This window comes from Ornithodoros turicata, chromosome 1 (genome assembly GCF_037126465.1).
Source record: "Ornithodoros turicata isolate Travis chromosome 1, ASM3712646v1, whole genome shotgun sequence".
Lineage (NCBI taxonomy): Eukaryota > Metazoa > Arthropoda > Arachnida > Ixodida > Argasidae > Ornithodoros > Ornithodoros turicata.
In genome coordinates, this window is record NC_088201.1 from 165262729 (window position 1) to 165289639 (window position 26911).

The following is a 26911-nucleotide window of genomic DNA, read 5'->3' on the forward strand; positions in this document are numbered from 1 at the left end:
CGGAGATACATAAATGCTTCGAAGAATATTATGCGGACTTAATAGGCAAGGAAAATAAAATGCTACCCAAAGCAGCAAGCAAAAGAATGTGTAATCTGCCACAACTGACAGGGGAAGACCAACAGACATTAGACAGGCCGCTTGATCTGGAAGAAATAAAGGAAGCCGTGGTGTCCCTAGGAAGAAACAGGACACCAGGCCCAGACGGACTAGGTGGTGAATTTTACCAGATGTTCGGCGATTTTTTATCTCCTGTACTTCTGCAAGTTTTCAAGGAAGCTGAAGAAGAAGGGGTGCTCCCCAGATCGTTTAGACATTCGCATACTATACTAATACCTAAGAAGATTTCAGAAGGAGCGGTGCCACGAGTCACAGATTATAGGCCAATTACGTTGTGCAATGCGGACTATAAAATCTACGCGAAAGTGCTGGCAGCTAGGTTGCAGAAGGTTATCCCAAACCTTGTTGGGGACCACCAGACGTGCGCGATCAAAGGCAGAAATATTCAAGCAAACATTCATGTTATGCGAACAGTGTTGGACATATGTACGCAAGAAGGAGATCAAGCAGCAGTGTTGCAGGCCGACCTTATGAAAGCTTTCGACAGGGTCAGACATGATTTTCTGTTTAATACGCTTCACCAAATGAACATTGGGAGACGTTTCATTGATCGTGTTAGATTGTGCTACAAAGAAGTGGCAACAAAGTTGGTGATCAATAATATGTGTACACGCGCGATTCAGCTGCGTTCATCTGTTCGCCAGGGATGTCCGTTATCACCCCTACTCTTTGACCTTTATATAGAGCCGTTATGTCGCAACGTTCTACATAATACGAACATCAGAGGCTTTAATTTGGAAAACTGTGAAGTGAAAGTCCTAGGGTACGCGGATGACCTGACGTTTGTAGTTTCAGATAAGAACAGTGTTCAACACGTGGTCAAGGAAATAGAAGAATACTGTGAATTATCAGGAGCATCCCTAAACAAAGAAAAGTCGATAGGAATATGGGCCGGTCAATGGGGAACAACACCGGAAGAGTTTATGGGCATAAAGTGGCAATGCAAACCAACCGTTTATTTGGGGGTCCCACTGCAAGAATCTAGAAACACCAACAGGATATGGACAGAATTGTGTAGAAAAGTAAGAACACATGCGAATATATGTAAAGGAAGGGAACTGTCTGTTTTTCAGCGTACCAGTGTATGCAATGTGTTTTTGGTGGCAAAACTGATGTATTGGCTTCAGGTGCTACAGTGTTCGAGGAAACAGATCCAGCAATTTCATAGAGTCTTTGCAACAATGATATGGAAGTCGAACTTCGAAGCGATGCGAAGGGACAATTTGTTTAGGGCTGTATCTCAAGGAGGAGTTGGACTGCGACATCTGTTTGTCACGCAAGTGATTATGAGACTGTTCTTCTACCGCAAATGCAGACACCCAGTGATACGAACAATGTTGCAGAGCATAGGATACTTGTACCTACCAGAAATTGTTGTTGCTACAAACAGGCGGGTCTTTGCACTAAATGGGTTTTATAAGGAAGTTGTGGGAAGTATACGTTTTTTGTTGGCAAGGTTTTCGGCAGACTACCTTTTCAGTGTGAAGAAGACTAAGCTTCGAGCGGATCTGATTGAGTGTGTGTTTCCCGAGCCCATCTACAGACAAATAGCTGCGAATAGTCCGGGAGCTGACATCTTATGCCGGGTAAAGAAGATGGCAATCAAGCCAAAGATTAAAACGTTTTTCTTCAAAGTCCACACGAACACCTTGCCAGTAAAAACATGGTTGCAATCAAAAGGCATATTTGTCCCATGGTCCGTCAACTGTAGGTATTGCAAAGAACCTGAGACCATCGAACATGTGTTTATGTACTGTACGGAGGCCCAGTTTTTCTGGGACGATATAGGCAGAGCAATCAGGAAACGACTGAAGCTAAATCCGCACACCATTCGTTATTTGCCACTAGAGGAAGAAACAGGCCCACGATACGACGTTCTATGTGTAGTAGCAATGTTCTGTTTGTGGAAAGTTGTGGTTGCCTTAAGAAACGAAGAGCCGGTCAATGCTCCGATGATTTACTTAACGCAAGAACTGTTAGAGATGAAACGCTATTCTGACTTCAAGGGCCAGGTGCCCAGGTGGTTAGAAGAATTTTGTTGTCAACTGGCTCCAAGCCGGAGCTCAGTCTTTTAAAGAGATATGTACTTTTAATCATTGTTGCATGTCACCTCTGAAATAAAAAGGTTTAAAAAAAAAAAAAAAACTTTTCCGTGGTGTAGTGGTTATCACGTGTGCTTCACACGCACAAGGTCCTCGGTTCGATTCCGAGCGGAAACAAGTACGCAGTAGTGTTTTTGTCATAGCCCGGGTATTTTCGTTCGACGCATGCGTGGAAAATATAACAACGAGTCTGTTCGTGTGAAAATAAACACAATGATTCACACATGGTTCCTGCTGCATAAACCACGTGGGATACATATCGTTAGCAAATTGGTCCAATTCTCATTGAATAGCTTTCCTCGGAGATGAAAAGAACTGTCCTAAGACGTGTGGCAGGTAGCATCACATCGTTTCCGTGGTGTAGTGGTTATCACGTGTGCTTCACACGCACAAGGTCCTCGGTTCGATCCCGAGCGAAAACAGGTACCCAGTAGCGTTTTTGTCATAGCCCGGGTATTTTCGTTCGACGCATGCGTGGAAAATATAACAACGAGTCTGTTCGTGTGAAAATAAACACAATGATTCACACATGGTTCCTGCTGCATAAACCACGTGGGATACATATCGTTAGCAAATTGGTCCAATTCTCATTGAATAGCTTTCCTCGGAGATGAAAAGAACTGTCCTACGACGTGTGGCAGGTAGCATCACATCGTTTCCGTGGTGTAGTGGTTATCACGTGTGCTTCACACGCACAAGGTCCTCGGTTCGATCCCGAGCGAAAACAGGTACCCAGTAGCGTTTTTGTCATAGCCCGGGTATTTTCGTTCGACGCATGCGTGGAAAATATAACAACGAGTCTGTTCGTGTGAAAATAAACACAATGATTCACACATGGTTCCTGCTGCATAAACCACGTGGGATACATATCGTTAGCAAATTGGTCCAATTCTCATTGAATAGCTTTCCTCGGAGATGAAAAGAACTGTCCTAAGACGTGTGGCAGGTAGCATCACATCGTTTCCGTGGTGTAGTGGTTATCACGTGTGCTTCACACGCACAAGGTCCTCGGTTCGATCCCGAGCGAAAACAGGTACCCAGTAGCGTTTTTGTCATAGCCCGGGTATTTTCGTTCGACGCATGCGTGGAAAATATAACAACGAGTCTGTTCGTGTGAAAATAAACACAATGATTCACACATGGTTCCTGCTGCATAAACCACGTGGGATACATATCGTTAGCAAATTGGTCCAATTCTCATTGAATAGCTTTCCTCGGAGATGAAAAGAACTGTCCTAAGACGTGTGGCAGGTAGCATCACATCGTTTCCGTGGTGTAGTGGTTATCACGTGTGCTTCACACGCACAAGGTCCTCGGTTCGATCCCGAGCGAAAACAGGTACCCAGTAGCGTTTTTGTCATAGCCCGGGTATTTTCGTTCGACGCATGCGTGGAAAATATAACAACGAGTCTGTTCGTGTGAAAATAAACACAATGATTCACACATGGTTCCTGCTGCATAAACCACGTGGGATACATATCGTTAGCAAATTGGTCCAATTCTCATTGAATAGCTTTCCTCGGAGATGAAAAGAACTGTCCTACGACGTGTGGCAGGTAGCATCACATCGTTTCCGTGGTGTAGTGGTTATCACGTGTGCTTCACACGCACAAGGTCCTCGGTTCGATCCCGAGCGAAAACAGGTACCCAGTAGCGTTTTTGTCATAGCCCGGGTATTTTCGTTCGACGCATGCGTGGAAAATATAACAACGAGTCTGTTCGTGTGAAAATAAACACAATGATTCACACATGGTTCCTGCTGCATAAACCACGTGGGATACATATCGTTAGCAAATTGGTCCAATTCTCATTGAATAGCTTTCCTCGGAGATGAAAAGAACTGTCCTAAGACGTGTGGCAGGTAGCATTATATCGTTTCCGTGGTGTAGTGGTTACCACGTGTGCTTCACACGCACAACGTCCTCGGTTCGATCCCGAGCGAAAACAGGTACCCCGTGGCGTTTTTGTCATAGCCCGGGTATTTTCGTTCGACGCATGCGTAGGGAATGAAACAACGAATCTGTTCGTGTGAAAATAAACACAATGATTCACACATGGTTCCTGCTGCATAAACCACGTGGGATAGATATCGTTAGCAAATTGGTCCAATTCTCATTAAATAGCTTTCCTCGGAGATGAAAAGAACTGTCCTAAGACGTGTGGCAGGTAGCATCACATCGTTTCCTTGGTGGTGTAGAAGAAGGAGAAGTACCACAAGTGAAGGACTTCAGACCAATAACGCTCTGTAACGTAGACTACAAAATATACGCAAAAGTTTTAGCTGGCAGGTTACAGAAGGTTATTACAGAAATTGTCGGGGAACACCAGACTTGTGCCATCAAAGGAAGAAGTATTCAAACGAACATACATGTAATGAGAACTGTGTTGGATTTATGTCAGTTAGAAGGGGAGCAAGTAGCAGTGCTACTAGCAGTCCTGGCCAAAGCCTTCGATAGAGTGGACCACGAATTCCTATACGGGGTAATGACCATGAATGGAATTGGACAGACGTTTCTTCAAAGAGTACAGCTATGTTACAAGAATGTCCAGACCGTGGTATTATTCAACAATCAGTGTACGAGTGCAATACCGTTAAAGTCATCCGTTAGGCAGGGGTGCCCATTGTCACCACTTCTATTTAACGTATATGTGGAATACTTGTGTCAGAGCGTCATTCAGAGGAAGAGCATCACGGGATTCGAGGTGTTTGGGACGGAGGTGAAAGTTTTAGCATACGCGGACGATATAGCATTTTTTGCAAAGGACAAAAACTGTGTGAAGTGTGTGTTGAAGTGTGTGGAGGAGTTTTGTGAATTATCAGGGGCCAAACTAAACAAGGCTAAGTCTGTAGGGATCTGGGCGGGCCAGTGGGGGTCCACGCCAGATCATTTTGAAGGAATTAGATGGCAGACAGCGTCGACAGTTTACCTTGGAGTTCCCTTGGACAAGACTCGGAACACCAGCCCGATGTGGGATGAACAACTGAAGCAGATAGGAAAAACAGTCCACAGCTGGAAACAAAGAAGACTCTCAATTTTCCAGAGGGCCTCCGTGTGCAACATATTCTTTGTCTCAAAACTCCTGTATTTACTCCAGGTGATGCAACTTCCCCGTAGGAATATTCAGAAGTTTCATCGTTTGTTCGCAACATATGTGTGGTTTTCAACGTTTGAAAGTATGCGTCGAGATAACCTATCCCACAGTGTTAAGCGAGGCGGTCTAGGGCTAAGGCATTTGTTCGCGGCCAAACTGGTGATGCGACTGTTTTTCTTCAGAAAGTGCAACCACCCCTTGTTAAAGACTGTACTACAGTCAGTGGGAAGTGAAAACTTGGCTAGCATAACTGTTGCGACAGTCAAGGGTGTGTATGCTGTGAGTAAGTTTTATGCAGAGGTTGTAGAATGTATGCAGTTTTTGCTTGTAAGATTTACACGCGACTATGTTTTTAGTGTAGGTAAAAAAAAAGCTGTACCATGACTTGATAGACATTCTCTTCCCTGTTCCTATATATAGAATTGTACCACCGAACTTGGAAGGACAGGACATATTGTGCGGAATCCGAGCCATGCCTGTAAGACCTCAAATCAAAAGTTTTTTCTTTAAAGTGCATACGCTGACACTCCCTGTGAAATCATGGTTGGATAAAAAAGGATTTTTCGTGCCCTGGACGACGAACTGCAGATTCTGCAACACCCAAGAGACAGTTGAGCACCTGTTTCTTGATTGTACTGAGGCACTCTTCTTTTGGGATGAACTCAGTACGAAACTGGGAAGATATGTAAGATTAGGTCCATACACGATGAGGTTTTTGCCTTTTGACCAGACCGAAGAAATCAGGGATGACATCTTATGTGTAATCTCAATGTTTTGCATATGGAAGGTCAGGGTATTGGACCGAAACGAAGAGTCACTTAAACCACCGATGTGCTTTTTAAAAGAAGAAATTGATCAAATGTACACAATAGCACGGTACAGGCAATTGATACCGGAGTGGTTACGTGTATATGTAGCAAAATTACTCCCAAGTCGGGAGGCTTTTGGTGAAATGTTACGCGCGTGAAGCTCATGTGATATCACTGTAAATATGCCATAATCATAAATAAATCTGCAAAATCAGGAAAAAAATCGTTTCCTTGGTGTAGTGGTTATCACGTGTGCTTCACACGCACATGGTCCTCGGTTCGATCCCGAGCGGAAACACGTACGCAGTAGTGTTTTTGTCCTACCGCGGGTATTTTCGTTCGACGCATGCGTGGAAAATAAAACAACGAATCTGTTCGTGTGAAAATAAACACAATGATTCACACATGGTTCCTGCTGCATAAACCACGTGGGATACATATCGTTAGCAAATTGGTCCAATTCTCATTGAATAGCTTTCCTCTGAGATGAAAAGAACTGTCCTAAGACGTGTGGCAGGTAGCATCACATCGTTTCCGTGGTGTAGTGGTTATCACGTGTGGATTCTACTTCCGGCTTTCGTTGGGGTAGGACGTTTAAAATGAGCTCCGTTGGAGTGCCTTCTACGGCTAGGCCTAGCCGGGATTACCATGGATTCAACGATACTTTGCGGAAGGATGACTACCGCCTTGTTCTGCCAACACTACCCAGGGGAAAATTCGCACTGAATACTGTCGCTCTGCACGCGGATTTATCGCAACGACCATACCGACGAGAGGACTTCAAGCCAGCGCTGAAAACAACTTTGAATCCGGAAGATATTGCATTATTCGGAGTCTACCAAATGAACCACGTGTGGATGTTAACAACACGTTCAGCTCAGGCAAAACAGAAACTTTTGGAAATGGGTGAGTGCTCTGTAAAAGGACGAAAGTGTTTGATCCTCGACACGTCACCTAAAGAAGTTCGCGCAAAGCTTCATTGGATACCTTTCCACACGCCGGACGAGGAAATCAGGATGGCCCTCTCACCGTTTGGCTCCGATATTGTGGTGAAAAGAGAGGTATGGAATGATGATTTCTTTAAGAACACTGAAACTACAGAACGCACGGTCACAATGCGGTTGAAAGACAGTGTCAGTGTCTACAATATCCCGCATCAGTTAAGGATTCTGGGGAACCTCACGCTTGTGTCAATTGCGGGAAGACCGCCACTGTGTCTTCGGTGTCGACAAACAGGACACATCCGACAGCAATGCAGGACACCAAAATGCGAAGCGTGCAGACGCTTCGGGCACGACAAGGACAGCTGTCTCAAAACCTACGCTGATCGTACCAAAGTAACAGTTGAAGATAACCACTTAGAAGACCTTATCATGGATGTTGCAGAAACTGCTGCCACTTCACAAGAAGCAAAGGATGATTCACAACGTCAGCCGCAAGACCGTCCCGCTATGCGGGAACATGCGTCCGATAGTACCTGTTCAAATGATTTGATTCAAGGGGAATCTCAAGATAGGGGTCGCAAACAAGTAACGGAGGGCGATAAGGCTGCAAGCGCTGCGAAGAGCATAGGCAACAACGGTAATAGAACAGGAAAAGAACCGGATGTTTCAAAGGCAGAAGCAGAAAACACCACGGCAGCGCCGGCGGACTCAAAAAGCGGGAATGCCTGGAAAATGGTTCCCGGAAAACGAACTAAAATAGCCAAACCAAAGGTACCGTACGACCCAAGGGATAGGGGACAAGCTCATAATTAAACAAAGTATGCAGGAAAAGCTGATTGTTAGTACGCTGAATGACGTCAGCTTAGTCAGTCGCAAACGGAAACAGTGGTTGCTTCAGCTGATGTGGGAGAAGAGGATTGATATTCTATGTGCGCAGGAAACAAAAATTGAGACGGACTCTCAGGAAGAAGAGCTTATAGCGTTTTACAAGAATAGCTTCCAGGTGTTCCATTCCAAGGCGAGGGAGGGAAGGAATGGCACAGCGGTGTTTGTCAGAAGAAGGCACTATCTAAGAGTGATCCCTGATATTGGTCACGACATGGAAGGGAGAGTGAGTTCTGTTGATTGCCTGTTTGGGAGTGATCTGATTAGGATTATATCCGTATACGCACCAAACTTAACGTCCGAAAGGAAATTATTTTTTGAATACCTGCAGACCTTTCTGCGCACATCGGCCAATATTTTCTTGTGCGGCGATTATAACTGTGTCCTTTCGCAACGCGACAGGCTAGGAAAATGCAGAATCAACGACTGTAGCACAACTGAACTTCGCAGACTCCTCCATGTGAACAACTTGGTAGATGCAAAGGAGGCAACGGGGAACTCGGACATTCAGTTCACGCACTGGCAAGACAAGTCTCACGCGCGACTGGATAGAATTTATATCTCTGGGGAGAGCAAAGTTAGCTGCGCCTACAGCCACATCACGCCGGTTGCTTTTTCAGACCACGCGCTTGTCACACTGGCTGTCCAGACCACCAAACGGTGGACGCAAGAAAACAGAAATACGCTCCCGTGGAAACTGAATGAAAGCATATTGAGAGAGGAAAAATGCAACAGGGAAGTCGGCGAAATGATCAGCGAAATAAGGGAGCAAGGACCGATTGACGCCTGTATATGGGAGGCTTTCAAGCAGCGACTAAAAGAGTACCTTATCAAGGCTTCTCAGGAGTATGCCAGAGACAGACGGGAGGAGAAGAATGCCCTCGCTGAGACGCTCAAGACATTAATAAAAGAGGAGGAAAGAAGTCCCGGCCTGTTTGGTGAGGATATAAAGGAGTGCAAGATGGAACTCCTAAAGCTCATGGAAAATGATTTTCGTGGCTCGATGATAAGAAGCAGGCAGGCCATCGTTGATAAAGAAGAACAGCCTGTCAAGGTATTCCTAAGCTTGGAAAGAAAGCGCTCGAAAGATAAGACAGTAACGGAGATAATGAGCAATGGGAAAGTTGTTTCTGATCCCCATGCCATAGAAGAAGAATTTATGAACGCTTACACGAACTTGTTTAGCATACCAGAGACAAAAGGAGGTGAGAACCTGGACAGTTTCGCCCGTCCTATTCCCGTCATCAGCCAGGAGAAAAGGGATAAACTAGAAGAACCGATCTGCGTGGATGAAGTCGTTTGGGCTATTAAAAAGCTGCCATCGAATAAAGCGCCAGGAGTGGACGGCATTGGCCCCAGCATCTACAAAATGTTCTTAAATGATATGGCAGAGATACTGTCTCAAGTGTTCTCGGATATTTACAAACGAGGCCTCATGCCACCTTCAATGAGACGGGCACTGACGGTGTTAATTCCGAAGAAGACAGATAGCGGGGCCCCGCGAGAAGTTAAGGATTACCGTCCCATCAGTCTCCTTTCAACGGACTACAAGATTTTAGCGAAAATATTGGCTCGTCGTCTCGGTCTCGTTCTAGGGGATGTCATAGGTGAGCATCAAACGTACAGCATCAAAGGCAGGTCGATTGCGAAGAATCTTCACATGATGCGAACTGTTTGGGAAGCTGCAAGTACGATGGGTGAGCCAGTTGCTGTTCTACAGGCAGATCTTAGTCAAGCCTTTGATAGGGTGTTGCACAACTATCTACTTGGCCTGCTGAGGAAGTGTAACGTGGGCTTCTACGTGCATCGGTGGATTCAGGTGTGTTACACGGATATAACGACGTCACTCATAGTCAACGGCAGGAGAACTAAAGAGATTCCCGTTCGACGATCGGTGAGGCAGGGATGTCCTTTATCCCCAGTCTTATTCGCCCTCTACTTGGAACCTTTGTGCAGAAGCATAATAGATGATAAAAGTATACAAGGCTTCAGTCTTCATGGCAGTGAAATCAAGCTGATGAGCTATGCGGATGACTTAGCGATCATATGCACTTCTCAAGGTCAACTGACCAAATGCATAGAACACATTGACAACTTTTGTGCGAACTCCGGGGCGAAGCTCAACATGAAGAAAACCGAAGGAAGCTGGATTGGCAAATGGGAGCAGGCACCGCAAGATTTCCTGGGAGCGACATGGACAGGAGAGATAAAACGGTATCTGGGAATCAGCTATGCAGAAGCACAGTGCGCCGATGACCACTGGAAAGCGAAGCTCGGCAAGTTTCAAGGAATTCTTCTACAGTGGAATGGGAGATCAATATCCCTGGTAAACAGGAGCTACGTCTGTCTGTCCTACCTCTGTCTATCCAGCTGTACTATATTATGCGCAAGCCTCCCCGTGCAAACAGGCAACATCGCACCGAATCCATAGAATATTCGCAACGTTTATATGGCGCTCCAAGATGGAACGAATGAGGCGAACTAATCTCTTCCTCTGCCTGCAGAAGGGTGGCCTTGGACTAATCAACGTAGCAGTAAAACTGCTTGTACAACGGTTCCTGTATTTTCGGGACCAACGTAACCCGACGCTGAGAGCAGCGCTACAAACATACGGCTCTGTCTTCTTAGCACCCTGGGTGGTTTCAATTCGGCCAAGCACGAAGAACAGAAAACAGCTCGGATTCTACAAGGAAATCGGAAAGGCGGTAGATTACTTTGCAAAACGCTTTTCCTGGGATTATCTGGTGACAGTTAAAAAGAAGGTACTCTACTGGGATACCATAGACCTTGTCTTTCCGCCTCCAAGATACCGTGAGCTTGCAATCGGTAAATTCAAGGGCGACGTTCTCAGAAGGATTAGGAAGATGCCTGTATCGACCGCAGTGAAAGACACCTTCATCATGTTCCACACTGAAACCCTTCCAGTTAAGACCTGGCAGCAAGAGAAAGGTTTTTCAATCCCATGGTCTTCGAAATGTGACATCTGCTATTTGGACCGAGAGACCTTACAACACGCCTTCCTAGAATGCCCTGCTGCAATCCAGTTTTGGAGCCTCGTACAGGATGTACTTGACAGAGAAGTCTTCATTGAGTGGCACGAGCTGAAGTTTTTGGAATTCGAGAACGCGCATCAGGACACGCCGGTGGACGTCATTGTGGCGATAGCAGTGTATGCTTGGTGGGCATATCGGAGAGATTTTGTTAGCTGCAAACCTCATCCTAGGAAACCCTGGAACACATTCCTCTGGCAGTTGCGCTGGACAGCTGAACTGATATGTGCAACCGAGAGAGACGGTCAACAGTACTCGAGCAAACTTCTTAGAAGAATGGATTTGACACGGGACATGCCGCGGTCGAAGAGCGACCGTGCATGGCCACGGCTACAAGACGAGAGATAGGGGAACCTTGCAGGGATGCAAGATAACTTTTAACTGTATATATCTGAAGCAATAAATGTTTTAAAACGTTAAAAAAAAAGAAAGAAAAAGTGGTTATCACGTGTGCTTCACACGCACAAGGTCCTCGGTTCGATCCCGAGCGGAAACACGTACGCATGTATTTTTTTCTATCCTGTGTATGTATGTAAATTTTTACTCTCTCTATGTGACCTGTGTAACCTGTGTGTTGTGTACCATGTATTTTTTTGTATCCTGTGTATTTGGATGCTACGGTGTGCATCATTCATTCATCATACATCACTCATTAACACTGTACAGTCATAGCTTATTTTAATGTTTGTAAATAAACGTTATTACCTGGTGGAGAAAAAAATCGTTTCCGTGGTGTAGTGGTTATCACGTGTGCTTCACACGGACAAGGTCCTCGGTTCGATCCCGAGCGGAAAGGTCTTCAGTTTCCTCTTTAGACGTTTTGTAATGGCCCACGGCGTCGCGACCGTGTGACGTACCTGTAGTTGTGTGCACTTGTGTGTATTGTTAATAAAAGGTGGAAAAGAAAAAAAAAAGTTTCCGTGGTGTAGTGGTTATCACGTGTGCTTCACACGGACAAGGTCCTCGGTTCGATCCCGAGCGGAAACACGTACGCAGTAGTGTTTTTGTCCTACCGCGGGTATTTTCGTTCGACGCATGCGTAGAAAATAAAACAACGAATCTGTTCGTGTGAAAATAAACACAATGATTCACACATGGTTCCTGCTGTATAAACCACGTGGGATACATATCGTTAGCAAATTCATTCAATTCTCATTGAATAGCTTTCCTCGGAGATGAAAAGAATCATCCTAAGAACATGTGGAAAGGAGCGCTACATCTTTTCCGTGGTGTAGTGGTTATCACGTGTGCTTCACACGCACAAGGTCCTCGGTTCGATCCCGAGCGAAAACAGGTACCCAGTAGCGTTTTTGTCATAGCGCGGGTATTTTCGTTCGACGCATGCGTAGGGAATGAAACAACGAATCTGTTCGTGTGAAAATAAACACAATGATTCACACATGGTTCCTGCTGTATAAACCACGTGGGATACATATCGTTAGCAAATTCATTCAATTCTCATTGAATAGCTTTCCTCGGAGATGAAAAGAATCATCCTAAGAACATGTGGAAAGGAGCGCTACATCTTTTCCGTGGTGTAGTGGTTATCACGTGTGCTTCACACGCACAAGGTCCTCGGTTCGATCCCGAGCGAAAACAGGTACCCAGTAGCGTTTTTGTCATAGCGCGGGTATTTTCGTTCGACGCATGCGTAGGGAATGAAACAACGAATCTGTTCGTGTGAAAATAAACACAATGATTCACACATGGTTCCTGCTGCATAAACCACGTGGGATACATATCGTTAGCAAATTGGTCCAATTCTCATTGAATAGCTTTCCTCGGAGATGAAAAGAGCTGTCCTAAGACGTGTGGCAGGTAGCATCACATCGTTTCCGTGGTGTTGTGGTTATCACGTGTGCTTCACACGCACAAGGTCCTCGGTTCGATCCCGAGCGAAAACACGTGCGCAGTAGTGTTTTTGTCCTAGCGCGGGTATTTTCGTTCGACGCATGCGTAGAAAATAAAACAACGAATCTGTTCGTGTGAAAATAAACACAATGATTCACACATGGTTCCTGCTGCATAAACCACGTGGGATACATATCGTTAGCAAATTGGTCCAATTCTCATTGAATAGCTTTCCTCGGAGATGAAAAGAACTGTCCTAAGACGTGTGGCAGGTAGCATCACATCGTTTCCGTGGTGTTGTGGTTATCACGTGTGCTTCACACGCACAAGGTCCTCGGTTCGATCCCGAGCGGAAACACGTACGCAGTAGTGTTTTTGTCCTAGCGCGGGTATTTTCGTTCGACGCATGCGTAGAAAATAAAACAACGAATCTGTTGGTGTGAAAATAAACACAATGATTCACACATGGTTCCTGCTGCATAAACCACGTGGGATACATATCGTTAGCAAATTGGTCCAATTCTCATTGAATAGCTTTCCTCGGAGATGAAAAGAACTGTCCTACGACGTGTGGCAGGTAGCATCACATCGTTTCCGTGGTGTAGTGGTTATCACGTGTGCTTCACACGCACAAGGTCCTCGGTTCGATCCCGAGCGAAAACAGGTACCCAGTAGCGTTTTTGTCATAGCCCGGGTATTTTCGTTCGACGCATGCGTGGAAAATATAACAACGAGTCTGTTCGTGTGAAAATAAACACAATGATTCACACATGGTTCCTGCTGCATAAACCACGTGGGATACATATCGTTAGCAAATTGGTCCAATTCTCATTGAATAGCTTTCCTCGGAGATGAAAAGAACTGTCCTAAGACGTGTGGCAGGTAGCATTATATCGTTTCCGTGGTGTAGTGGTTACCACGTGTGCTTCACACGCACAACGTCCTCGGTTCGATCCCGAGCGAAAACAGGTACCCCGTGGCGTTTTTGTCATAGCCCGGGTATTTTCGTTCGACGCATGCGTAGGGAATGAAACAACGAATCTGTTCGTGTGAAAATAAACACAATGATTCACACATGGTTCCTGCTGCATAAACCACGTGGGATAGATATCGTTAGCAAATTGGTCCAATTCTCATTAAATAGCTTTCCTCGGAGATGAAAAGAACTGTCCTAAGACGTGTGGCAGGTAGCATCACATCGTTTCCTTGGTGGTGTAGAAGAAGGAGAAGTACCACAAGTGAAGGACTTCAGACCAATAACGCTCTGTAACGTAGACTACAAAATATACGCAAAAGTTTTAGCTGGCAGGTTACAGAAGGTTATTACAGAAATTGTCGGGGAACACCAGACTTGTGCCATCAAAGGAAGAAGTATTCAAACGAACATACATGTAATGAGAACTGTGTTGGATTTATGTCAGTTAGAAGGGGAGCAAGTAGCAGTGCTACTAGCAGTCCTGGCCAAAGCCTTCGATAGAGTGGACCACGAATTCCTATACGGGGTAATGACCATGAATGGAATTGGACAGACGTTTCTTCAAAGAGTACAGCTATGTTACAAGAATGTCCAGACCGTGGTATTATTCAACAATCAGTGTACGAGTGCAATACCGTTAAAGTCATCCGTTAGGCAGGGGTGCCCATTGTCACCACTTCTATTTAACGTATATGTGGAATACTTGTGTCAGAGCGTCATTCAGAGGAAGAGCATCACGGGATTCGAGGTGTTTGGGACGGAGGTGAAAGTTTTAGCATACGCGGACGATATAGGATTTTTTGCAAAGGACAAAAACTGTGTGAAGTGTGTGTTGAAGTGTGTGGAGGAGTTTTGTGAATTATCAGGGGCCAAACTAAACAAGGCTAAGTCTGTAGGGATCTGGGCGGGCCAGTGGGGGTCCACGCCAGATCATTTTGAAGGAATTAGATGGCAGACAGCGTCGACAGTTTACCTTGGAGTTCCCTTGGACAAGACTCGGAACACCAGCCCGATGTGGGATGAACAACTGAAGCAGATAGGAAAAACAGTCCACAGCTGGAAACAAAGAAGACTCTCAATTTTCCAGAGGGCCTCCGTGTGCAACATATTCTTTGTCTCAAAACTCCTGTATTTACTCCAGGTGATGCAACTTCCCCGTAGGAATATTCAGAAGTTTCATCGTTTGTTCGCAACATATGTGTGGTTTTCAACGTTTGAAAGTATGCGTCGAGATAACCTATCCCACAGTGTTAAGCGAGGCGGTCTAGGGCTAAGGCATTTGTTCGCGGCCAAACTGGTGATGCGACTGTTTTTCTTCAGAAAGTGCAACCACCCCTTGTTAAAGACTGTACTACAGTCAGTGGGAAGTGAAAACTTGGCTAGCATAACTGTTGCGACAGTCAAGGGTGTGTATGCTGTGAGTAAGTTTTATGCAGAGGTTGTAGAATGTATGCAGTTTTTGCTTGTAAGATTTACACGCGACTATGTTTTTAGTGTAGGTAAAAAAAAAGCTGTACCATGACTTGATAGACATTCTCTTCCCTGTTCCTATATATAGAATTGTACCACCGAACTTGGAAGGACAGGACATATTGTGCGGAATCCGAGCCATGCCTGTAAGACCTCAAATCAAAAGTTTTTTCTTTAAAGTGCATACGCTGACACTCCCTGTGAAATCATGGTTGGATAAAAAAGGATTTTTCGTGCCCTGGACGACGAACTGCAGATTCTGCAACACCCAAGAGACAGTTGAGCACCTGTTTCTTGATTGTACTGAGGCACTCTTCTTTTGGGATGAACTCAGTACGAAACTGGGAAGATATGTAAGATTAGGTCCATACACGATGAGGTTTTTGCCTTTTGACCAGACCGAAGAAATCAGGGATGACATCTTATGTGTAATCTCAATGTTTTGCATATGGAAGGTCAGGGTATTGGACCGAAACGAAGAGTCACTTAAACCACCGATGTGCTTTTTAAAAGAAGAAATTGATCAAATGTACACAATAGCACGGTACAGGCAATTGATACCGGAGTGGTTACGTGTATATGTAGCAAAATTACTCCCAAGTCGGGAGGCTTTTGGTGAAATGTTACGCGCGTGAAGCTCATGTGATATCACTGTAAATATGCCATAATCATAAATAAATCTGCAAAATCAGGAAAAAAATCGTTTCCTTGGTGTAGTGGTTATCACGTGTGCTTCACACGCACATGGTCCTCGGTTCGATCCCGAGCGGAAACACGTACGCAGTAGTGTTTTTGTCCTACCGCGGGTATTTTCGTTCGACGCATGCGTGGAAAATAAAACAACGAATCTGTTCGTGTGAAAATAAACACAATGATTCACACATGGTTCCTGCTGCATAAACCACGTGGGATACATATCGTTAGCAAATTGGTCCAATTCTCATTGAATAGCTTTCCTCGGAGATGAAAAGAACTGTCCTAAGACGTGTGGCAGGTAGCATCACATCGTTTCCGTGGTGTAGTGGTTATCACGTGTGGATTCTACTTCCGGCTTTCGTTGGGGTAGGACGTTTAAAATGAGCTCCGTTGGAGTGCCTTCTACGGCTAGGCCTAGCCGGGATTACCATGGATTCAACGATACTTTGCGGAAGGATGACTACCGCCTTGTTCTGCCAACACTACCCAGGGGAAAATTCGCACTGAATACTGTCGCTCTGCACGCGGATTTATCGCAACGACCATACCGACGAGAGGACTTCAAGCCAGCGCTGAAAACAACTTTGAATCCGGAAGATATTGCATTATTCGGAGTCTACCAAATGAACCACGTGTGGATGTTAACAACACGTTCAGCTCAGGCAAAACAGAAACTTTTGGAAATGGGTGAGTGCTCTGTAAAAGGACGAAAGTGTTTGATCCTCGACACGTCACCTAAAGAAGTTCGCGCAAAGCTTCATTGGATAACTTTCCACACGCCGGACGAGGAAATCAGGATGGCACTCTCACCGTTTGGCTCCGATATTGTGGTGAAAAGAGAGGTATGGAATGATGATTTCTTTAAGAACACTGAAACTACAGAACGCACGGTCACAATGCGGTTGAAAGACAGTGTCAGTGTCTACAATATCCCGCATCAGTTAAGGATTCTGGGGAACCTCACGCTTGTGTCAATTGCGGGAAGACCGCCACTGTGTCTTCGGTGTCGACAAACAGGACACATCCGACAGCAATGCAGGACACCAAAATGCGAAGCGTGCAGACGCTTCGGGCACGACAAGGACAGCTGTCTCAAAACCTACGCTGATCGTACCAAAGTAACAGTTGAAGATAACCACTTAGAAGACCTTATCATGGATGTTGCAGAAACTGCTGCCACTTCACAAGAAGCAAAGGATGATTCACAACGTCAGCCGCAAGACCGTCCCGCTATGCGGGAACATGCGTCCGATAGTACCTGTTCAAATGATTTGATTCAAGGGGAATCTCAAGATAGGGGTCGCAAACAAGTAACGGAGGGCGATAAGGCTGCAAGCGCTGCGAAGAGCATAGGCAACAACGGTAATAGAACAGGAAAAGAACCGGATGTTTCAAAGGCAGAAGCAGAAAACACCACGGCAGCGCCGGCGGACTCAAAAAGCGGGAATGCCTGGAAAATGGTTCCCGGAAAACGAACTAAAATAGCCAAACCAAAGGTACCGTACGACCCAAGGGATAGGGGACAAGCTCATAATTAAACAAAGTATGCAGGAAAAGCTGATTGTTAGTACGCTGAATGACGTCAGCTTAGTCAGTCGCAAACGGAAACAGTGGTTGCTTCAGCTGATGTGGGAGAAGAGGATTGATATTCTATGTGCGCAGGAAACAAAAATTGAGACGGACTCTCAGGAAGAAGAGCTTATAGCGTTTTACAAGAATAGCTTCCAGGTGTTCCATTCCAAGGCGAGGGAGGGAAGGAATGGCACAGCGGTGTTTGTCAGAAGAAGGCACTATCTAAGAGTGATCCCTGATATTGGTCACGACATGGAAGGGAGAGTGAGTTCTGTTGATTGCCTGTTTGGGAGTGATCTGATTAGGATTATATCCGTATACGCACCAAACTTAACGTCCGAAAGGAAATTATTTTTTGAATACCTGCAGACCTTTCTGCGCACATCGGCCAATATTTTCTTGTGCGGCGATTATAACTGTGTCCTTTCGCAACGCGACAGGCTAGGAAAATGCAGAATCAACGACTGTAGCACAACTGAACTTCGCAGACTCCTCCATGTGAACAACTTGGTAGATGCAAAGGAGGCAACGGGGAACTCGGACATTCAGTTCACGCACTGGCAAGACAAGTCTCACGCGCGACTGGATAGAATTTATATCTCTGGGGAGAGCAAAGTTAGCTGCGCCTACAGCCACATCACGCCGGTTGCTTTTTCAGACCACGCGCTTGTCACACTGGCTGTCCAGACCACCAAACGGTGGACGCAAGAAAACAGAAATACGCTCCCGTGGAAACTGAATGAAAGCATATTGAGAGAGGAAAAATGCAACAGGGAAGTCGGCGAAATGATCAGCGAAATAAGGGAGCAAGGACCGATTGACGCCTGTATATGGGAGGCTTTCAAGCAGCGACTAAAAGAGTACCTTATCAAGGCTTCTCAGGAGTATGCCAGAGACAGACGGGAGGAGAAGAATGCCCTCGCTGAGACGCTCAAGACATTAATAAAAGAGGAGGAAAGAAGTCCCGGCCTGTTTGGTGAGGATATAAAGGAGTGCAAAATGGAACTCCTAAAGCTCATGGAAAATGATTTTCGTGGCTCGATGATAAGAAGCAGGCAGGCCATCGTTGATAAAGAAGAACAGCCTGTCAAGGTATTCCTAAGCTTGGAAAGAAAGCGCTCGAAAGATAAGACAGTAACGGAGATAATGAGCAATGGGAAAGTTGTTTCTGATCCCCATGCCATAGAAGAAGAATTTATGAACGCTTACACGAACTTGTTTAGCATACCAGAGACAAAAGGAGGTGAGAACCTGGACAGTTTCGCCCGTCCTATTCCCGTCATCAGCCAGGAGAAAAGGGATAAACTAGAAGAACCGATCTGCGTGGATGAAGTCGTTTGGGCTATTAAAAAGCTGCCATCGAATAAAGCGCCAGGAGTGGACGGCATTGGCCCCAGCATCTACAAAATGTTCTTAAATGATATGGCAGAGATACTGTCTCAAGTGTTCTCGGATATTTACAAACGAGGCCTCATGCCACCTTCAATGAGACGGGCACTGACGGTGTTAATTCCGAAGAAGACAGATAGCGGGGCCCCGCGAGAAGTTAAGGATTACCGTCCCATCAGTCTCCTTTCAACGGACTACAAGATTTTAGCGAAAATATTGGCTCGTCGTCTCGGTCTCGTTCTAGGGGATGTCATAGGTGAGCATCAAACGTACAGCATCAAAGGCAGGTCGATTGCGAAGAATCTTCACATGATGCGAACTGTTTGGGAAGCTGCAAGTACGATGGGTGAGCCAGTTGCTGTTCTACAGGCAGATCTTAGTCAAGCCTTTGATAGGGTGTTGCACAACTATCTACTTGGCCTGCTGAGGAAGTGTAACGTGGGCTTCTACGTGCATCGGTGGATTCAGGTGTGTTACACGGATATAACGACGTCACTCATAGTCAACGGCAGGAGAACTAAAGAGATTCCCGTTCGACGATCGGTGAGGCAGGGATGTCCTTTATCCCCAGTCTTATTCGCCCTCTACTTGGAACCTTTGTGCAGAAGCATAATAGATGATAAAAGTATACAAGGCTTCAGTCTTCATGGCAGTGAAATCAAGCTGATGAGCTATGCGGATGACTTAGCGATCATATGCACTTCTCAAGGTCAACTGACCAAATGCATAGAACACATTGACAACTTTTGTGCGAACTCCGGGGCGAAGCTCAACATGAAGAAAACCGAAGGAAGCTGGATTGGCAAATGGGAGCAGGCACCGCAAGATTTCCTGGGAGCGACATGGACAGGAGAGATAAAACGGTATCTGGGAATCAGCTATGCAGAAGCACAGTGCGCCGATGACCACTGGAAAGCGAAGCTCGGCAAGTTTCAAGGAATTCTTCTACAGTGGAATGGGAGATCAATATCCCTGGTAAACAGGAGCTACGTCTGTCTGTCCTACCTCTGTCTATCCAGCTGTACTATATTATGCGCAAGCCTCCCCGTGCAAACAGGCAACATCGCACCGAATCCATAGAATATTCGCAACGTTTATATGGCGCTCCAAGATGGAACGAATGAGGCGAACTAATCTCTTCCTCTGCCTGCAGAAGGGTGGCCTTGGACTAATCAACGTAGCAGTAAAACTGCTTGTACAACGGTTCCTGTATTTTCGGGACCAACGTAACCCGACGCTGAGAGCAGCGCTACAAACATACGGCTCTGTCTTCTTAGCACCCTGGGTGGTTTCAATTCGGCCAAGCACGAAGAACAGAAAACAGCTCGGATTCTACAAGGAAATCGGAAAGGCGGTAGATTACTTTGCAAAACGCTTTTCCTGGGATTATCTGGTGACAGTTAAAAAGAAGGTACTCTACTGGGATACCATAGACCTTGTCTTTCCGCCTCCAAGATACCGTGAGCTTGCAATCGGTAAATTCAAGGGCGACGTTCTCAGAAGGATTAGGAAGATGCCTGTATCGACCGCAGTGAAAGACACCTTCATCATGTTCCACACTGAAACCCTTCCAGTTAAGACCTGGCAGCAAGAGAAAGGTTTTTCAATCCCATGGTCTTCGAAATGTGACATCTGCTATTTGGACCGAGAGACCTTACAACACGCCTTCCTAGAATGCCCTGCTGCAATCCAGTTTTGGAGCCTCGTACAGGATGTACTTGACAGAGAAGTCTTCATTGAGTGGCACGAGCTGAAGTTTTTGGAATTCGAGAACGCGCATCAGGACACGCCGGTGGACGTCATTGTGGCGATAGCAGTGTATGCTTGGTGGGCATATCGGAGAGATTTTGTTAGCTGCAAACCTCATCCTAGGAAACCCTGGAACACATTCCTCTGGCAGTTGCGCTGGACAGCTGAACTGATATGTGCAACCGAGAGAGACGGTCAACAGTACTCGAGCAAACTTCTTAGAAGAATGGATTTGACACGGGACATGCCGCGGTCGAAGAGCGACCGTGCATGGCCACGGCTACAAGACGAGAGATAGGGGAACCTTGCAGGGATGCAAGATAACTTTTAACTGTATATATCTGAAGCAATAAATGTTTTAAAACGTTAAAAAAAAAGAAAGAAAAAGTGGTTATCACGTGTGCTTCACACGCACAAGGTCCTCGGTTCGATCCCGAGCGGAAACACGTACGCATGTATTTTTTTCTATCCTGTGTATGTATGTAAATTTTTACTCTCTCTATGTGACCTGTGTAACCTGTGTGTTGTGTACCATGTATTTTTTTGTATCCTGTGTATTTGGATGCTACGGTGTGCATCATTCATTCATCATACATCACTCATTAACACTGTACAGTCATAGCTTATTTTAATGTTTGTAAATAAACGTTATTACCTGGTGGAGAAAAAAATCGTTTCCGTGGTGTAGTGGTTATCACGTGTGCTTCACACGGACAAGGTCCTCGGTTCGATCCCGAGCGGAAAGGTCTTCAGTTTCCTCTTTAGACGTTTTGTAATGGCCCACGGCGTCGCGACCGTGTGACGTACCTGTAGTTGTGTGCACTTGTGTGTATTGTTAATAAAAGGTGGAAAAGAAAAAAAAAAGTTTCCGTGGTGTAGTGGTTATCACGTGTGCTTCACACGGACAAGGTCCTCGGTTCGATCCCGAGCGGAAACACGTACGCAGTAGTGTTTTTGTCCTACCGCGGGTATTTTCGTTCGACGCATGCGTAGAAAATAAAACAACGAATCTGTTCGTGTGAAAATAAACACAATGATTCACACATGGTTCCTGCTGTATAAACCACGTGGGATACATATCGTTAGCAAATTCATTCAATTCTCATTGAATAGCTTTCCTCGGAGATGAAAAGAATCATCCTAAGAACATGTGGAAAGGAGCGCTACATCTTTTCCGTGGTGTAGTGGTTATCACGTGTGCTTCACACGCACAAGGTCCTCGGTTCGATCCCGAGCGAAAACAGGTACCCAGTAGCGTTTTTGTCATAGCGCGGGTATTTTCGTTCGACGCATGCGTAGGGAATGAAACAACGAATCTGTTCGTGTGAAAATAAACACAATGATTCACACATGGTTCCTGCTGCATAAACCACGTGGGATACATATCGTTAGCAAATTGGTCCAATTCTCATTGAATAGCTTTCCTCGGAGATGAAAAGAGCTGTCCTAAGACGTGTGGCAGGTAGCATCACATCGTTTCCGTGGTGTTGTGGTTATCACGTGTGCTTCACACGCACAAGGTCCTCGGTTCGATCCCGAGCGAAAACACGTGCGCAGTAGTGTTTTTGTCCTAGCGCGGGTATTTTCGTTCGACGCATGCGTAGAAAATAAAACAACGAATCTGTTCGTGTGAAAATAAACACAATGATTCACACATGGTTCCTGCTGCATAAACCACGTGGGATACATATCGTTAGCAAATTGGTCCAATTCTCATTGAATAGCTTTCCTCGGAGATGAAAAGAACTGTCCTAAGACGTGTGGCAGGTAGCATCGCATCGTTTCCGTGGTGTTGTGGTTATCACGTGTGCTTCACACGCACAAGGTCCTCGGTTCGATCCCGAGCGGAAACACGTACGCAGTAGTGTTTTTGTCCTAGCGCGGGTATTTTCGTTCGACGCATGCGTAGAAAATAAAACAACGAATCTGTTGGTGTGAAAATAAACACAATGATTCACACATGGTTCCTGCTGCATAAACCACGTGGGATACATATCGTTAGCAAATTGGTCCAATTCTCATTGAATAGCTTTCCTCGGAGATGAAAAGAACTGTCCTAAGACGTGTGGCAGGTAGCATCACATCGTTTCCGTGGTGTTGTGGTTATCACGTGTGCTTCACACGCACAAGGTCCTCGGTTCGATCCCGAGCGGAAACACGTACGCAGTAGTGTTTTTGTCCTAGCGCGGGTATTTTCGTTCGACGCATGCGTAGAAAATAAAACAACGAATCTGTTCGTGTGAAAATAAACACAATGATTCACACATGGTTCCTGCTGTATAAACCACGTGGGATACATATCGTTAGCAAATTCATTCAATTCTCATTGATTAGCTTTCCTCGGAGATGAAAAGAATCATCCTAAGAACATGTGGAAAGGAGCGCTACATCTTTTCCGTGGTGTAGAAGTGTACGGACGCAGGAAAATGAGCTCCACGGGGGCGGGTGTTACGGCTAGGCCTAGCCGGGTGAACGACGTACAGGCAAGTGCTCAGGATACCTCCGAATATCGTCTTATTATGCCAACTGTACCAGCGGGAAAACTGTCCTGTAACACGATTTTCCTACACGCGGACCCACGAGGAAGACCCTACAACGTGCACCACTTCGGTGATGCATTACGTGATAAAGTCAAGAAGGAAGACGTCGCAGGCTTCGGTGTATACCAATTCAACCATGTGTGGACGCTAAGCTTTCATCATGGCGTGGCGAAGGACAAGCTACTTGCACTAAAAGAACTGCAGGTAAAAGGGAAAGTGTGCAAGATCATCGACCCGAATGCGAAAAGTGTTTGTGTCAAGATACACTGGATCTCGAGGAATATTCCTGACGAGGATGTGAGGCGTGCGTTGTCAGTCTACGGTAAAGTAAAAGAGGTGAGTCGGCAAAAATGGAGAACTTCGTTCTTTGAAGGCATTGAGTCGACTACGAGGGAAGTAACGCTAGAAATGAAGGAAAATATTACTGTAGATGACATGCCTCATTTGACGTTTATTGCGGGTTGCCAAGTCCTTTTAGAAGTTCAAGGTCGTCCCCCATTTGCTTACGCTGTAAGCAGGCAGGGCACATTAGGAAGGCATGCAACACACCATGGTGCAGGAAATGCAGGCGATTCGGTCATGAAGAAGACGAGTGTGTCACTACCTACGCGTCGAGGACTAGGGAGCCAGATGAACCAGGGAGGGAGATGTTCACGGATGGCTCAGAAAGTGACATGGTGGTGGACGCTTTGACAGAGGAAAAGCAGGAGGAAAAAAATCCTGTTGAGGACACGGAGGCTCCGAATGGAGCACATGAATGCACTGATAAGACAGAGAAAGAAAAAGGCAACGTGGGCAATCAAGTGGTGGACATTAAAGTGTCTGGGGAAAACGCCCGCGTCAGTGAAGCACAGATCGTGAAAACCAAAGGACGAGGGATTATCCCAGTTTCCAAAAGACTAAAGCAGGACAACTCTACTCCGCTTTCTGTTTTGACACCGCAAGAAACCGGGGCAACGTCCTTAGATGACGTGCCATTCGGGATGACTTAAAAGCCAAGTAACGTAACGCCGAAGGAACGACTGCGTACAGCGAACAAGCTAATTATTAACTCCACTTCAAGACAGAACTTCAACTAGGTAAGAACACTTTTCAATGACTGGAAAACCTATTCAAGTTGCTACCTTAAATGTAAGGGGACTAAACTCCCGAAAGAAGCAATATCAGCTTAAACGCTACCTGCAAAACTACCCCAACATTGATCTACTCGCCATTCAAGAGACAAAAATAAGCACAGAAGAAGGCACTGCAGAACTAATGTCAAATGTGTTCGCAAAGGAATTCGACGTTGTCGTTAGCCACGCAGTCGGACACTCAGCAGGAACGTTACTCTGTTTACGGAAAAAGCCAAACATGATCCCGATTCACCATGCAACCGATAATCAAGGAAGAGCAGCGAAGCTAGATGTCCTCATTGACAATGAAATGTGGCGCTTTATCGCCGTGTATGCCCCAAATATCGTGCAAGAAAGAATTACGTTCTTCGAGGCCTTGAACAGTTATGTAGACGGATGCAATAACATAGTTTTGGTTGGCGATTTTAACTGCACCTTAATGGACAAAGACAGAAGCAAAGTAGGGCAGTGCGCTGATAAAAGCGGGGAAGCCCTCCTGGCCTTAACAGTGAACAACAGCATGATAGATGCATATGAAAGGACGGCAAGCAAGGCCCAACGATATACGCATTTCCAAAAGGTAACATATGCTAGGTTGGACCGGGTGTACACAACAGCGAAATCTACGAAGACAGTGACGAAGTATGAAGTGCACGCGGCATATTTCACGGATCATTGTTTAGTAAAGGTAACTCTAGGAAATCAAGACCATTCAACATCCAAGCGGCAAGGATGGACGTTGTGGAAGTTGAACGTCAAGCTGTTAGAAGACCAACCATTTATTGGCGCAGTTAAAGACGAGATAGCAGAGCTAATATCAAGCAAGGAGTCTTGGGTTTCATCTTGGGAACAGTTTAAACAACGTGTTCGGTTTATTGCGATAGAAAGAAGCAGTGTGCTAGCATATCACGAAAAATGGAGAGAGAACGAATTAAAGAAGCAGCTAAGCAACGTCATGAAATTGGAGTGTGAAAATCCCGGCACGTACTATAAGGAGATGGAAGATTTCAAGTATGAACTGGAAATTGTAAACCATACAAAGTACGAAGGAGCACGAATACGGTCTAGATCTCAGCAGTATTTGCCGGATGAGGTACCGAACAAAGCATATTTTCGACAGGAATTGGACCACGTGAAAAGAAAGGCAATACAGGAAATCCAAAAAAATGGAATTGTTCTACATGAGGAATCGGAGATATATAAATGCTTCGAAGAATATTATGCGGACTTGATAGGCAAGGAAAATAAAATGGTACCCAAAGCAGCAAGCAAAAGAATGTGTAATCTGCCACAACTGACAGGGGAAGACCAACAGACATTAGACATGCCGCTTGATCTGGAAGAAATAAAGGAAGCCGTGGTGTCCCTAGGAAGAAACAAGACACCAGGCCCCGGACTAGGTGGTGAATTTTACCAGATGTTCGGCGATTTTTTATCTCCTGTACTTCTGCAAGTTTTCAAGGAAGCTGAAGAAGAAGGGGTGCTCCCCAGATCGTTTAGACATTCGCATACTATACTAATACCTAAGAAGATTTCAGAAGGAGCGGTGCCACGAGTCACAGATTATAGGCCAATTACGTTGTGCAATGCGGACTATAAAATCTACGCGAAAGTGCTGGCAGCTAGGTTGCAGAAGGTTATCCCAAACCTTGTTGGGGACCACCAGACGTGCGCGATCAAAGGCAGAAATATTCAAGCAAACATTCATGTTATGCGAACAGTGTTGGACATATGTACGCAAGAAGGAGATCAAGCAGCAGTGTTGCAGGCCGACCTTATGAAAGCTTTCGACAGGGTCAGACATGATTTTCTGTTTAATACGCTTCACCAAATGAACATTGGGAGACGTTTCATTGATCGTGTTAGATTGTGCTACAAAGAAGTGGCAACAAAGTTGGTGATCAATAATATGTGTACACGCGCGATTCAGCTGCGTTCATCTGTTCGCCAGGGATGTCCGTTATCACCCCTACTCTTTGACCTTTATATAGAGCCGTTATGTCGCAACGTTCTACATAATACGAACATCAGAGGCTTTAATTTGGAAAACTGTGAAGTGAAAGTCCTAGGGTACGCGGATGACCTGACGTTTGTAGTTTCAGATAAGAACAGTGTTCAACACGTGGTCAAGGAAATTGAAGAATATCAGGAGCATCCCTAAACAAAGAAAAGTCGATAGGAATATGGGCCGGTCAATGGGGAACAACACCGGAAGAGTTTATGGGCATAAAGTGGCAATGCAAACCAACCGTTTATTTGGGGGTCCCACTGCAAGAATCTAGCAACACCAACAGGATATGGACAGAATTGTGTAGAAAAGTAAGAACACATGCGAATATATGTAAAGGAAGGGAACTGTCTATTTTTCAGCGTACCAGTGTATGCAATGTGTTTTTGGTCGCAAAACTGATGTATTGGCTTCAGGTGCTACAGTGTTCGAGGAAACAGATCCAGCAATTTCATAGAGTCTTTGCAACAATGATATGGAAGTCGAACTTCGAAGCGATGCGAAGGGACAATTTGTTTAGGGCTGTATCTCAAGGAGGAGTT

The 26911-nt window shown here is 45.5% G+C and overlaps 20 non-coding genes across 20 annotated transcripts; all 20 read left to right on the forward strand.

The window, feature by feature from the left end:
* The first annotated feature begins 2266 nt into the window (after nucleotides 1-2266).
* Trnav-cac (transfer RNA valine (anticodon CAC)) lies at nucleotides 2267-2339 on the forward strand. The gene has a single exon. It is a non-coding gene; the product is annotated as a tRNA-Val (tRNA).
* A 232-nt stretch (nucleotides 2340-2571) lies between these two features.
* Nucleotides 2572-2644, forward strand: Trnav-cac (transfer RNA valine (anticodon CAC)). The gene has a single exon. It is a non-coding gene; the product is annotated as a tRNA-Val (tRNA).
* A 232-nt stretch (nucleotides 2645-2876) lies between these two features.
* Nucleotides 2877-2949, forward strand: Trnav-cac (transfer RNA valine (anticodon CAC)). Its single transcript has one exon. It is a non-coding gene; the product is annotated as a tRNA-Val (tRNA).
* Nucleotides 2950-3181: 232 nt separating this feature from the next.
* Trnav-cac (transfer RNA valine (anticodon CAC)) lies at nucleotides 3182-3254 on the forward strand. Its single transcript has one exon. It is a non-coding gene; the product is annotated as a tRNA-Val (tRNA).
* Nucleotides 3255-3486: 232 nt separating this feature from the next.
* Trnav-cac (transfer RNA valine (anticodon CAC)) lies at nucleotides 3487-3559 on the forward strand. Its single transcript has one exon. It is a non-coding gene; the product is annotated as a tRNA-Val (tRNA).
* Nucleotides 3560-3791: 232 nt separating this feature from the next.
* Trnav-cac (transfer RNA valine (anticodon CAC)) lies at nucleotides 3792-3864 on the forward strand. The gene has a single exon. It is a non-coding gene; the product is annotated as a tRNA-Val (tRNA).
* A 232-nt stretch (nucleotides 3865-4096) lies between these two features.
* On the forward strand, nucleotides 4097-4169 carry Trnav-cac (transfer RNA valine (anticodon CAC)). The gene has a single exon. It is a non-coding gene; the product is annotated as a tRNA-Val (tRNA).
* A 2180-nt stretch (nucleotides 4170-6349) lies between these two features.
* On the forward strand, nucleotides 6350-6422 carry Trnav-cac (transfer RNA valine (anticodon CAC)). The gene has a single exon. It is a non-coding gene; the product is annotated as a tRNA-Val (tRNA).
* A 5304-nt stretch (nucleotides 6423-11726) lies between these two features.
* On the forward strand, nucleotides 11727-11799 carry Trnav-cac (transfer RNA valine (anticodon CAC)). Its single transcript has one exon. It is a non-coding gene; the product is annotated as a tRNA-Val (tRNA).
* Nucleotides 11800-11917: 118 nt separating this feature from the next.
* Nucleotides 11918-11990, forward strand: Trnav-cac (transfer RNA valine (anticodon CAC)). Its single transcript has one exon. It is a non-coding gene; the product is annotated as a tRNA-Val (tRNA).
* Nucleotides 11991-12834: 844 nt separating this feature from the next.
* On the forward strand, nucleotides 12835-12907 carry Trnav-cac (transfer RNA valine (anticodon CAC)). The gene has a single exon. It is a non-coding gene; the product is annotated as a tRNA-Val (tRNA).
* Nucleotides 12908-13139: 232 nt separating this feature from the next.
* On the forward strand, nucleotides 13140-13212 carry Trnav-cac (transfer RNA valine (anticodon CAC)). The gene has a single exon. It is a non-coding gene; the product is annotated as a tRNA-Val (tRNA).
* A 232-nt stretch (nucleotides 13213-13444) lies between these two features.
* Nucleotides 13445-13517, forward strand: Trnav-cac (transfer RNA valine (anticodon CAC)). Its single transcript has one exon. It is a non-coding gene; the product is annotated as a tRNA-Val (tRNA).
* A 232-nt stretch (nucleotides 13518-13749) lies between these two features.
* Trnav-cac (transfer RNA valine (anticodon CAC)) lies at nucleotides 13750-13822 on the forward strand. Its single transcript has one exon. It is a non-coding gene; the product is annotated as a tRNA-Val (tRNA).
* A 2180-nt stretch (nucleotides 13823-16002) lies between these two features.
* Nucleotides 16003-16075, forward strand: Trnav-cac (transfer RNA valine (anticodon CAC)). Its single transcript has one exon. It is a non-coding gene; the product is annotated as a tRNA-Val (tRNA).
* A 5304-nt stretch (nucleotides 16076-21379) lies between these two features.
* Nucleotides 21380-21452, forward strand: Trnav-cac (transfer RNA valine (anticodon CAC)). The gene has a single exon. It is a non-coding gene; the product is annotated as a tRNA-Val (tRNA).
* Nucleotides 21453-21570: 118 nt separating this feature from the next.
* Trnav-cac (transfer RNA valine (anticodon CAC)) lies at nucleotides 21571-21643 on the forward strand. Its single transcript has one exon. It is a non-coding gene; the product is annotated as a tRNA-Val (tRNA).
* A 538-nt stretch (nucleotides 21644-22181) lies between these two features.
* On the forward strand, nucleotides 22182-22254 carry Trnav-cac (transfer RNA valine (anticodon CAC)). Its single transcript has one exon. It is a non-coding gene; the product is annotated as a tRNA-Val (tRNA).
* Nucleotides 22255-22486: 232 nt separating this feature from the next.
* Trnav-cac (transfer RNA valine (anticodon CAC)) lies at nucleotides 22487-22559 on the forward strand. Its single transcript has one exon. It is a non-coding gene; the product is annotated as a tRNA-Val (tRNA).
* A 232-nt stretch (nucleotides 22560-22791) lies between these two features.
* Trnav-cac (transfer RNA valine (anticodon CAC)) lies at nucleotides 22792-22864 on the forward strand. The gene has a single exon. It is a non-coding gene; the product is annotated as a tRNA-Val (tRNA).
* The last annotated feature ends 4047 nt before the right edge of the window (nucleotides 22865-26911 follow it).